Consider the following 13,881-nt stretch of genomic DNA (forward strand, 5'->3'; position numbering starts at 1 on the left):
ACGCGTAGCATTACTTCAAGACTGTGCGACACAGACCATATGAATTCCCCAGGGGAAAACAGCACCACTGCCTGTTACATGTGCAGCATTAACTATAATATCATTGATGAATGCATCAAATGGGGAGATGGTGGCAGAGTGGTAATGTCACTGGACTTCTAATCCAGGGGCTCAGACTAATATTCTGAGAACGTGGGTTCAAATCCCACCATGGCAACTGGTGAAATTTGAATTCAATTAATAAAACCTGCATTTGAAAGCTAATTTCAGTGAAATTATTGATGACTGCCATAAAAACCCCATCTGGTTCACTAAAATCCTTCAGGGAAGGAAATCTGCCATCTTTAGCTTGACATGTGACACAACAATGTGGTTGACTCTTTGCTGTCCTCAGAAATAGCCCAGCACGCCGCTCAGTTCAAGGGCAATTAGGAATAGGGAAGAAATGCTGGTTTTGCCCGTGATGCCCAAGTCCCATGAAATAATTATTTTAAAAAGCATTACGGAAATACATTTTTACATATTTTATGGATTTTATTTCCAATTCAAAAATAAATCATTTTTCAGCAGGTGGATGAAATACTAACCATTTTCTGTGCACTGGTAATGTTTTGCACAAACATGAGGTGATTTTGGGATAATAACCTGATAAAATAAAACATTCTGTGATCGGGTATTGGGATTCATTTTCTACTTATCCACCACAGTGAGTAAAGGACTCACTCCTTGGGGGCGGGGGGCTTACCTATTTCCCAAAAACCTACCTCAGAAAAAACACACTTATTTCAATTTTTTTTTGCCAGATTCTTTCCATATTCTTTCACTGGAGACATTGCAACTCTTCCATTTTTACACACCTCCTCCTTGCAGTGGTGTGACCCTTTAACTCATTTTGAACATAGGAAATCTACTGGCATACAAATTAAAAAATATTGCATCTTGCGCATCATCAAATATTATGGCGCTTCAGCATACTTTGTTTAAAATGGTAACAGATCACAATTGAACAATCTTAAAAATGAAAGCCAATTCTCTGAACTCATAAACATTCCTCAAGAAGCGGCTCTCATTTTAGTAAAATGTTGAAAAGTAAACACCACCATCCAGGCTTCAGGATGTCTTCTGTTAGTCTTTATCATACACAACGCTTAAACACTGGCCTTAAGTGATATGCAAGTTCAGCAGCTAAACATTCTAACCATGCTCAAAAGCTCGAACTATAAATAGACTTTCCATGGTGGATCAGCTCGCTTTATTTAATAAAATAATTTGTTGAAGGCACGCATGGAAAACAGCAGTTGTGTATTCATAGGAAATTAAGTAAGATACCTTTCAGAGAGGCCAAAATATACAACCCCTTGATTTAATTTTTAAAAGATATACTATGATAATTCAATAATGCAGAGTATTCCGTACAGACCAAATCCTAGATCTGACTCTGTTATTATCATTGTGGATCTCAGTTGAGGCTGTCCTTCAGGACAAATAGAGAGACTGCTGGAGGTGGAGCTGTTGGTAAAATTGAACTTTTATTGAACATTCTGCTGACTATGTATAATACAAAGAAGGTTTCACATAGGTCTATCTCTTCGCATGTTTTTGTGTGATCTTACACCACTGATGATGCAGACTGTCTACTTACATTTTAACATTCATTACATTGACTGTGTTCTATATTATTGCACAAGCATATTACATATACATAGGATATTACCTCATCCGCTCTGTTCATAGTTATTAACCCTACTTTAAAAAAAAGGGGACTTAATTGATGTGGTGGTCACCACTGTTGTATTATATTGTAGATATGGGTATTACAGTAAGGCCCCTGTACTACAGGTATGGGGGCAGCAGGACCACGACACTAACCTTTCCAAATTTCTCCACACCGCCACACTCCACAACCTAACTTACAACAAGGAGAAGTGTGTGTTCAGCACAAACCGATTAGCCATCCTTGGCTATGTGGTTCAGAATGGAGTTCTAGGGCCCGACCCCGATCGCATACGCCCCCTCATGGAACTCCCCCTCCCCCACTGCCCCAGGCCCTCAAACGATGCCTGGGGCTCTTTTCGTATTACGCCCAGTGGGTCCCAAACTATGCGGACAAGGCCCACCCACTCATTCAATCTATCGCCTTCCCTCTGACGTCCAAGGCTCACCAGGCTTTCAACCGTACCAAGGCCGACATCACCAAGGCCGCGATGCATGCAGTCGATGAGACGCTCCCCTTCCAAGTCGAGTGCGATGCATCAGACGTCGCTCTGGCTGCCACCCTCAACCAGGCAGGCAGGCCTGTGGCATTCTTTTCCCGCAGCCTCCATGCTTCCGACATTCGGCACTCCTCCATCAAAAAGGAGGCCCAAGCGATCGGTGAAGCTGTGCGACATTGGAGGCATTACCTGGCCGGCAGGAGATTCACTTTCCTCACTGACCAACGGTCGATTGCCTTCATGTTTAACAAGAGTATTCCGTACAGACCAAATCCTAGATCTGACTTTGTTATTAACATTGTGGATCTCAGTTGAGGCTGTCCTTCAGGACAAATAGAGAGACTGCTGGAGGTGGAGCTGTTGGTAAAATTGACCTTTTATTGAACATTCTGCTGACTATGTATAATACAAAGAAGGTTTCACATAGGTCTATCTCTTCGCATGTTTTTGTGTGATCTTACACCACTGATGATGCAGACTGTCTACTTACATTTTAACATTCATTACATTGACTGTGTTCTATTTTATTGCACAAGCATATTACATATACATAGGATATTACTTCATCCGCTCTGTTCATAGTTATTAACCCTACTTTTTAAAAAAAGGGACTTAATTGATGTGGTAGTCACCACTGTTGTATTATATTGTAGATATGGGTATTACAGTAAGGCCCCTGTATTACAGGTACGGAGTAACCTTTCCAAATTTCTCCACACCGCCACACTCCACAACCTAACTTACAACAAGGAGAAGTGTGTGTTCAGCACAAACCGATTAGCCATCCTTGGCTATGTGGTTCAGAATGGAGTTCTAGGGCCCGACCCCGATCGCATGCGCTCCCTCATGGAACTCCCCCTCCCCCACTGCCCCAGGCCCTCAAACGATGCCTGGGGCTCTTTTCGTATTACGCCCAGTGGATCCCAAACTATGCGGACAAGGCCCACCCACTCATTCAATCTACCGCCTTCCCACTGACGTCCGAGGCTCACCAGGCCTTCAACTGTATCAAGGCCGACATCGCCAAGGCCGCGATGCACGTGGTCGATGAGACGCTCCCCTTCCAAGTCGAGTGCGATGCATCAGACGTCGCTCTGGCTGCCACCCTCAACCAGGCAGGCAGGCCCGTGGCATTCTTTTCCCGCAGCCTCCATGCTTCCGACATTCGGCACTCCTCCATCAAAAAGGAGGCCCAAGCGATCGGTGAAGCTGTGCGACATTGGAGGCATTACCTGGCCGGCAGGAGATTCACTCTCCTCACTGACCAACGGTCGATTGCCTTCATGTTTAACAACACACAGCGGGCTAAGATCAAAAATGATAAGAGCTTGCGGTGGAGGATCGAGCTCTCCACCTACAATTACGAGATTGTGTATCGCCCCGGTAAGCTCAGCAAGCCCCCCGATGCCCTGTCCCGAGGTACATGTACCAGTGCACAAGTGGACCGACTCCGCACCCTCCACGGCAATCTCTGTCACCCGGGAGTCACCCACTTTTACCACTTCATTAAGGGCCGCAATCTGCCCTACTCCATCGAGGAAATCAGGGCTATCACCAGAGAATGCCAGGTCTGCGTGGAGTATAAGCTGCACTTCTACCGGCCAGACCGAGCGCACCTGGTGAAAGCCTCCCGCCCCTTTGAACGCCTCAGCGTGGAATTCAAAGGGCCCCTCCCCTCCACCGAACGCAACACGTACTTAATGTGGTTGACGAGTATTCCCGATTCCCCTTTGCCGTCCCATGCCCCGATATGACGTCTGCCACCGTCATCAAAACCCTCAACACCATCTTCGCTCTAATCGGTTTCCCGCCTACGTCCACAGCGACCGGGGATTCTCATTTATGAGCGGGGACCTGCGCCAGTACCTGCTCAACAGGGGCATTGCCTTGAGCAGGACGACCAGCCACAACCCCAGGGGAAACAGGCAGGTGGAGCGGGAGAATGGGACGTTTGGAGGGCCGTCCAGCTGGCCCTATGGTCCAGAAATCTCCCGGCCTCCCGCAGGCAGGAGGTCCTCCCCGATGCACTTCACTCCATCCGGTCGCTCCTGTGCACCGCGAGAAATGAAACCCCCCATGAACATCTCTTTGCCTTCCCCATGAAGTCCACCTCCGGGGATTCGCTCCCAACGTGGCTGGCAGCTCCAGGGCCCGTTCTCCTCCGCAAGCACGTGTGGCTCCACAAGGCGGACCTGTTGGTTGAGAGAGTACAGCTACTCCATGCGAACCCGCTGTACGCCTACGTAGCGTACCCCGATGGCCGCCAAGACACAGTCTCCCTCAGGGATCTGGCATCAGCTGGGTCCCCACACACCCCCTCCGCTGCCCCGGCGCTACCCTCCCTCCCCCGGCGCACCCCACCGCAGCCCCCGCTCCAGGACAATCCGTCCTCCCCTTGCTCCCACCCGGGGATGAAGAGGATTTTGACACACTCCCGGAGTCACCGAAGACCAAGCCAACGCCTGTGTGGCTACTAGCACAGCGGCGCTCTCAACGACAGATCAAGGCGCCCGATCGTCTAAATTTGTAACCCTGTAATTTAAAAACCAATCTGTATATATATAGTTTTCTACCACCCCCGCTGGACTCATTTGTAACAGGGGTTGAATGTGGTAGTCACCACTGTTGTATTATATTGTATATACTGCACTGCATACGAGGGTATTACGGTAAGGCCCCTGTACTACAGGTACGGGGGTAGATCCCTGCCTGCTGGCTCCGCCCAGGAGGCGGAGAATAAATGTGTGTGCTCTCCGAACAGCAGCCATTTCGTAAGCTGCTGTAGGAGGCCACACATCTCTGTGTAATAAAGCCTCGATTACATTCTACTCTCGCCTCGTCGTAATTGATAGTGCATCAATTGATTAATGTCCTTGTAATGGAAATAATTAATTGTTCACATGCTAATATCACACTCAGTAATATTTAGGCTAAATACTCTACCCAATGCTAGATATTACTTGCTTGAAAAAAGGGTTCCATTAACCATGTGGCTTAATGGCAGCACGGTGGTACAGTGGTTAGCACTGCAGCCTCACGGCACCGAGGTCCCAGGTTCGATTCCCGGCTCTTGGTCACTGTCACTGTCCGTGTGGAGTTTGCACATTCTCCCCGCGTTTGCGTGGGTTTCGCCCTCACAATGCAAAGATGTGCAAGATGGGTGGATTGGCCACGCTAAATTGCCCCTTAATTGGAAAGAAAACTGTGTTGAAATGGCATCTCCGTTGCCCCCATTTTGATCAATATCTCTTCCACTGTCTACTGCAGAACAAAGGGAATTAAGGACCATTTCATGTTTTGCAACTGTATTTGTATAATTCATGTCTTTCCCTCCTTTGCTTCAATGTGACAAAATAAAGTTCTTTAAATATGTAAAAAATGGAATCCCAAAATGCAGATGTCTGGAGATTTCCTCTCACAATGAATCATCTGAAAAAAAAAGTCTGTAATGACTACGACCGGAATTGTTTGTGAAGGAAAATCTTCGGCTCATTTTCATGCCAACAGTTTATCTTTTTTATTTATGAAACATCATTAGTGCCACAGGGAGTTTAAAAGCCTGAGAAACAATATTGCATGGAGGTAATTAGTTTTCTCTCGGAGTAAGAAAAATTAGGACAAAGCTTCATCACAGAGAAAACTTGGATGCCAGCTTTGAGCTTCTCTCATCACGAACCTCCCTGACTGAAGGCGGGCAAAGCACCATTAACAGCACTAGGTCATTCCTTTGACATGTAGGGGAGAAATTAACAGCTGTCATCGAATGATGAGTTAACTTCATAATAGCATAATGGCACTAACAAAACAATTAGCATTCACAGGAAATAGATAATGAAAATTCCATGCTGAGTTACAATAAGACATCTAAATTAAAGGAAAATGGGAATAAAATGTGGATGGGTGAATTCAGAACGTGTTGCAAAATAATTTGATTGTCATTTTCTTGTTGAATGACTGAGTAGATCAAATAGGTCGGCACATCAAAAATCCGGAATGTCAATTCAGAAAAGTACTTTTAAAAGGTACCATGTCATTAGGACTCATTCCAAAAATCAGACAGTTAAGCCACGACAGAGATTATCTCCAATTTTCCTCGTGGTTACTTGTTTTGCTGCTTTTACCTGTTTGCAAAGGTGAAGCTGTTAAATATTTCCCAACCTGGCAAATTTGGCTGAACAATTTACAACATAGGCAAAATTCAACAAAGCATGTGTAATGAAGGGATCTGAAGCACTTACAGGGGCTAAATGGGAAAGACCCCCCCCAAAAAAAAAAACAGCTGCAGGGATTGTGCTGCATAATTAACCCATGCTAGTTGATTGTGATGTAGGCAGCGTGCCAGCCTTCGTGCTCTCAGCTGATTTCAATGGTTGCTATGCCCAGCCAGTGTTAATCACACTGTTGATTGGCTGGATGCTTTAGCTGATGGGTGAGGGGGTGGGGGAGGGATGCAATATTATGAATGGCTGGCGGTATTTAAAGCTAACCTGCACTTCTCAAAGCTAACCTGCAACTTTTAAAAGGAGGTACATGGATGCTGAAGCAGGACCTGGTGGTCAGCAGAAGTGAATCTGACCTGGGAAACATTTCAATATGGCACAATATGATTGACAGCAGGTTCCAAGGCTTTCGAGTGCTGCACTGAGGGTGCAGGAAGAAGGAGCAATCTCCTGTGTCTATAGGGAGCAAGAACGCTCTCCTCATACTTGCTCATAAGGCACATACCCTTGTGCAGATAGCTGAGGAGGCCAATGCCAAGAAACTAACCCCGAGGACCTGGATGCAGTGCAGCAAGAAATTCAATTGCCTCACATGAATGGCCAAGATAAGTGAATGTACCTTCATAGAATCATAGACTTTGCAGTGCAGAAGGAGGCTATTCAGCCCATCGAGTCTGAACCAGTCCTTGGAAAGAGTACCCTGTCATGATATTCAAACACACACATCATGATGGACACACTAACAGGCAAATCAGAGTACACAACACCACAACCAATCACAGACAAGAACACCAACCACATAAAAAGCACGAGCACGACACCTGGAGGTCAGTAGGTCTGGGGAGAAGGAAACATGAAAGAGCTGTTGAAACACCACAAGCAGGGAGCCCCCCACGTGCAGAGTGCAAAGACCAAGTTGTAAATAGTGAGTTTAAATAAAGAAGCGTTGTACCATATGCAACTGTGTTGGCTCTTCTGTGTGTCAGAACACCCAACACCACATGGTACAGGAGTGGATCGATACCTGCCTACCAACCTGCCATTCTGGACATGGACCACACCGGCAAACCGCAGCCGATGCAAGTCACGGGGAACCTAGGCACCAACTGGAAGCTCTACAGGCAGCGATTTGACCTGTACATCCGTGCCACCGAAAAACAGAATGTCTCGGATGATTCGAAGATTGCAATGCTCCTCTTCTACGCAGGCCCCCACCCAAACGATGTCTTTAATTCACTGGTGTTCGAGGAAGGCGAAAACCAGGCCAAATATGACACGGTCATCCTCAAAATGGACCAGCACTTTCAAACTGAAGTAAACGAAACTTTCGAAAGATACATCTTTCAGCAACGCCTGCAAGGTAAGGAGGAGCTTTTTCAACCCTTTTTGACGCACCTCCGGATTCTAGCGCAGTCCTGCGGTTACGGCACCACCACAGAGTCCATGATCAGGGACCAGATTGTTTTTGGCGTTGCCTCTAGTGGCCTACGCCAGCAGCTTCTTAAAATAAAGAGCCTCACCTTAGCGTCTGCTGTGGAAGCCTGTGTCCTCCATGAAAATGCTGCCTGCCGTTTTGCCCGATTTCAGGCGTCCGAGTTGGCACGGAGGGGGTCCCCAGCCGTCGAATCGGCAAGCCAGGCCGCCCACGACGTTGAACGCATCCAGGCCGTCGATTTCTTCCCGCCCCACGGCCCGGACGACAGCGGCCGCTTCCCGCGCTTTTCGCGGTCTCCCGCGCAGGTGCGCGCCAAGAATAACGGCCACAACGAGGGACGCACTGCGCAGGCGCGCCCACCGCAAGATCGCACTGCGCATGCGCAGTGGCGCAACGAACGTCGTGACGTCATGACGTGCAGCAAGTGTGGAGGTCTACACTTAAAAGGGCAATGTCCTGCAAAATACCGACAGTGCAACAGATGTGCCATGATGGGCCACTACGCAGCCCGCTGTCGTGCGGCTCAACCCATGGATCCGGCGCATCCTCGACAACCTCGCGCACGAGTCAGGACCGTCCAGCCCACGCATCACGACTTCCAGTTAAGTGATGCAGATGACCAGGATGACTTCCGAGTTGCCGTCATTGATGTCAACAAGGTCAATGCCATCAATCCAGACGATGAGTGGTGTGCCACCCTGACGGTCAACCGATCGCGCGTCGCCTTCCGTCTGGACACCGGCGCATCCGCCAACCTGATTGCTTACTCTGCAGTCCAGGCCATGAAGGTCAAACCACCCATCACACCATCCCGGCTTAAGATGGTTGACTATAACGGGAACGTTATCCCGTCCGTAGGATCTTGCCAGCTACAGGTGACTCACAAGAGGTACACGGCCACACTCCCCTTCGAAATTGTGGGCTCATCAAAGGACTCGTTACTGGGCGCACAAGCGTGTAAGGTCCTTCACCTGGTACAGCGCATCATGTCTCTCTCTCCAGATGAGATATCCGACTTCCCGGATGCTGAGTTCCACGCGAATCTCCATTCCCTCCTCGCTCACAACCAGGAGGTTTTTGAAGGCATGGGGACATTGCCACACACGTACAAGATTCGACTCAGACCGGACGCCATCCCTGTCGTTCACGCACCTCGCAGGGTTCCTGCGCCTCTCAAAGACCGCCTCAAGGCACAACTGCAGATTCTTCAGGACCAAGGGGTCCTATCCAAGGTCACGGAGCCCACGCCATGGGTCAGCTCCATGGTCTGTGTAAAGAAGCCCTCTGGCGAGCTCCGTATATGTATAGATCCAAAAGATCTGAACAACAACATCATGCGGGAACACTATCCCATCCCGAAACGAGAAGACCTCACCAGCGAGATGGCGCGAGCCAACATATTCACTAAATTGGATGCGTCCAAAGGATTCTGGCAGATCAAACTGGACCCGGCCAGCCGAAGACTATGCACATTCAACACCCCTTTTGGCAGATTCTGCTACAACCGGATGCCATTCGGCATCATTTCGGCATCTGAAGTATTCCACCGCATTATGGAGCAGATGATGGAAGGCATCGAAGGGGTACGTGTATATGTGGACGATATCATCATTTGGTCCACCACTCCGCAGGAACACATGCATCGTCTTCGACGTGTCTTCACCCGCATACGGCAAAATGGCCTGCGTCTCAACCGTGCGAAGTGTGCTTTCGGCCAGACGGAGCTGAAATTCCTCGGGGACCACATCTCAAGGTCCGGGGTCCGTCCCGATGCAGACAAGGTTAGCGCCATCACAGCCATGCCACGACCGGCTGACAAGAAGGCTGTCTTAAGATTCCTGGGCATGGTCAACTTCCTTGGGAAGTTCATTCCCAACCTGGCTTCTCATACAACAAACATGCGCCATCTCGTAAAAAAATCGACGGAATTCAACTGGCACCAGTCGCATCAGCGGGAATGGGAGGAGCTCAAGCACAAACTGGTCACGGCACCAGTGCTGGCCTTCTTTGACACGACTCGCCCTACAAAGATCTCAACAGACGCCAGCCAATCTGGTATTGGAGCGGTACTCCTGCAAAAAGACAGCACGTCATCATGGGCCCCGGTTGCGTATGCCTCACGAGCCATGACCCCTACCGAACAGCGCTACGCGCAAATCGAAAAAGAATGCCTGGGCTTGTTAACTGGACTGGACAAGTTCCACGACTATGTGTATGGCCTGCCACGATTCACGGTCGAAACTGACCACCGCCCCCTGGTCAACATCATTAACAAAGACCTGAACGACATGACTCCTCGCCTCCAGCGCATCTTACTCAAACTCAGGAGGTACGATTTTGAACTGATCTACACTCCGGGGAAGGAACTCATAGTGGCGGACACTCTTTCCCGAGCAGTGAGCACACCACCAGATGCGGAGGGGTTCGTGCGTCAAATTGAGGCACACGTGACTCTGACAGCAGCAAATATGCCAGCTGATGATCCTTGTCTGGCCCACATACGCGCAGAGACGGCGACTGACCCTCTGCTGCAGCGAGTGATGCGCCACATGACGGAAGGGTGGCTAAAAGGGCAGTGCCCCCAGTTTTATAATGTGCGAGATGATCTCACCAATATAGACGGGGTCCTTATGAAATCGCATAGGATCGTCATTCCACACAGTGTGCGCCAGATGATTCTTCGTCAACTACACGAAGGCCACTTGGGCGTCGAAAAATGCAGACGAAGGGCCCGGGAGGCGGTATATTGGCCGGGTATTAATGAAGACATAGCCAACATGGTGCTCAACTGCACAACCTGTCAGAGGTTTCAGCCAGCGCAACCTCCGGAAACACTTCTACCACACGAGATGGTGACGTCCCCCTGGGCGAAGGTGGGTGTTGACCTATTTCACGCGCTCGGCAGAGATTACATTGTTATTATAGACTACTTCTCAAACTACCCGGAAGTCATGCCTCTCCATGATCTGACGTCGTCCGCAGTCATTGGGGCCTGCAAGGAAACGTTTGCTCGCCACGGCATTCCAAGGACTGTCATGTCAGACAATGGACCTTGTTTTGCCAGCCGTGAATGGTCGTCCTTTGCCGCAGCATATGGTTTCACTCATGTGACATCCAGCCCTCTGCATCCACAATCGAACGGGAAGGCTGAAAAGGGTGTCCACATCGCAAAGCGGCTCCTGTGCAAGGCGGCTGATGACGGATCGGACTTTAACCTTGCCTTGCTGGCCTATCGATCGGCCCCGTTATCCACGGGCCTCTCGCCAGCGCAGCTACTAATGGGTCGCTCCCTCAGGACGACGGTACCTTCCGTCCTGGCACCGACAACAGACCATGAGGCGGTTCTTCGGAACATGCAACTGCAGCGTGATCGCCAGAAAGGTCGGTACGACACACGAGCGACGGACCTGCCCCCCCTGTCCTCCGGAGACAAAGTACGCGTCCATCAACCGTATGGTGGCTGGTCAGCACCGGCCGAAGTCCTCCGACAAGTGGCTCCCCGCTCGTTCCTGGTTCGCATGCCGGATGGTTCCGTGCGTCGCCGCAATCGGCGCGCCCTTCGCCGACTTCCACGCTCACAGCCACACAACACGCCAGATCCTCAACAGGCTTCCGAGGATGACTTTGTGGAGCTGCCGCACATCACGCCCTTTCCATCGCCACCCATGGCCATGCCTGCACAGCAGCCGGTGGTTCTTGATCCACCCTTAAGGCGGTCAACCCGAATTCGTCGCAAACCCATTAGAATGGACTTATAATACAGTTCATATGTTTAATAAGTTGGACAATTTTACATGATAACCTGTTGTTGTTTATCGTTCCAGATGTCGTCTGACTGGACAACTGTTCAAATTTTTTTTCTTCTTCTCTCGTTCGCATTTCTGTTATGTTATGGTACAACTGGATTCATGTGACGCACTCGACATCGCCCCATGTACATAGTTCCGTCATAGACACATGCTGCACACGACACACACACACTCTTAGATGCACTCACGTCACGATCATATTTATTACCACGTAGGCACATATCTTTGTAAAAAGGGGGGATGTCATGATATTCAAACACACACATCATGATGGACACACTAACAGGCAAATCAGAGTACACAACACCACAACCAATCACAGACAAGAACACCAACCACATAAAAAGCACGAGCACGACACCTGGAGGTCAGTAGGTCTGGGGAGAAGGAAACATGAAAGAGCTGTTGAAACACCACAAGCAGGGAGCCCCCCACGTGCAGAGTGCAAAGACCAAGTTGTAAATAGTGAGTTTAAATAAAGAAGCGTTGTACCATATGCAACTGTGTTGGCTCTTCTGTGTGTCAGAACACCCAACACCACATACCCTACTTAAGCTCACACTTCCACCCTATCCCAGTAACCCCACCTAAACTTTTTGGACACTAAGGGCAACTTAGCTTGGCCAATCCACCAAACCCGCACATCTTTGGACTGTGGGAGGAAACCGGAGCATTCGGAGGGAACCCACGCAGACACAGGGAGAATGTGCAGACTCCACACAGCCAGTGACCCAAGGCTGGAATCGAACTTGGGACCCTGGAGCTGTGAAGAAACAATGCTAACCACTGTGCTACCGTGCCGGCATGATTGGGCATACTTCAAATTCTAAAGTATGCCAATCAATAGGCACAGATGTTGCTCAAGAGGGCGATGGGGTGGCACAGTGATTAGCACTGCTGCCTCACAGCACCAGGGACCCGGTTCAATTCCGACCTTGGGTCACTGCCTATGTGGAGTTTGCACATTCTTCCTGTGTCTGCGTGGGTTTCCTCCGGCAGCTCCGGTTTCCTCCCACAGTCCAAAGATGTGCAGGTTAGGTGGATTGGCCATGATAAATTGCCCCTTAGTGTGCAAAAGGTTCGGTGTGGTTGCTGGGTTGCGGGGATAGGGTGGAGGTTGGATGCTCTTTCCAAGGAGCGGTACAATCTCGATGGGTCGAATGGTCTCCTTCTGCACTGTAGCTTCTATGATTCTATGATGGGGGAATGAGCTTAGGTGAAGTATTCTTTCAGAATGTCAGTGCAGATTCGATGGGCTGAATGTCCTTCTTCTGCATTGTAGGGGTTCTATGATTCAATTCACCACCTCCTCTTCACTCATCTACCAACAGTCCTGATCAATCAAGACTCATATCTAACAATCATGTTTCACAACCCTCTCACACACTTCGCTATTCTGCAAAACTGACACACTTACATCTCACAGTGTGCCGTTTTCGCTAGCTATTCAAACCCAGTATCCAAATCGTCCAAATGAGATTCGCTGTTACACTTCTCCCTCTTCTGCAGTTGAAGGTGACATACAATACAGATCGTAGGAGATAACCAGAGTGAGATAGACAGGGCTACACATTCTAACTCCTACTGGAGAGAAGTTGGGAGTTATTGGGAGAGGAGTTACTTCAGCTGTGATCAACAGCAGGGCTGAAACCAGTGAAGATAAGAACATAAGAAATAGGAGCAGGAGTAGACCATATGGCCCCTGAGCCTGCTGTGTCAATCAATATTGTCAATCAATATGATCATGACTACTCTTCGGCCTCAGCTCCACTTTCCTGTTTTCACCCTGTATTCCTAGATCCCCTGAAAGATCAAAAGTTTGTCTATCACAGCCTTAAATATACTCAATGGTGGGGCATCCACAACCAACAAGTTTCAAAAGCATCTGAGTGAAGAATTTCTTTATCTCAGTCCTAAATGTAGAATCCTCATCCTGAAATGGCAGCCGATGCCTGTATCCTTATTCCAAATCCTCCTTCTCTCATCTCAGCTCATCCTCACCCAACACTCTCTTCTGCTTTACAAACTGCAAATGGTTTAGGCAACTCTTATTTTCTCTCCACCCCCTAGGGTCGTAAAAGAAGTGGTTGTGGAGAAAGTAGATTCACTGATTATAATCTTCCAAAATTCCTCAGATTCTAGAAGGGTCCCAGCAGATTGGAAAAAAAAACAAATGTAGCACATTTATTCAGGAAAGCAGGGAG

This window comes from Scyliorhinus torazame, chromosome 8 (genome assembly GCF_047496885.1).
Source record: "Scyliorhinus torazame isolate Kashiwa2021f chromosome 8, sScyTor2.1, whole genome shotgun sequence".
In the NCBI taxonomy this organism is placed as follows: Eukaryota; Metazoa; Chordata; class Chondrichthyes; order Carcharhiniformes; family Scyliorhinidae; genus Scyliorhinus; species Scyliorhinus torazame.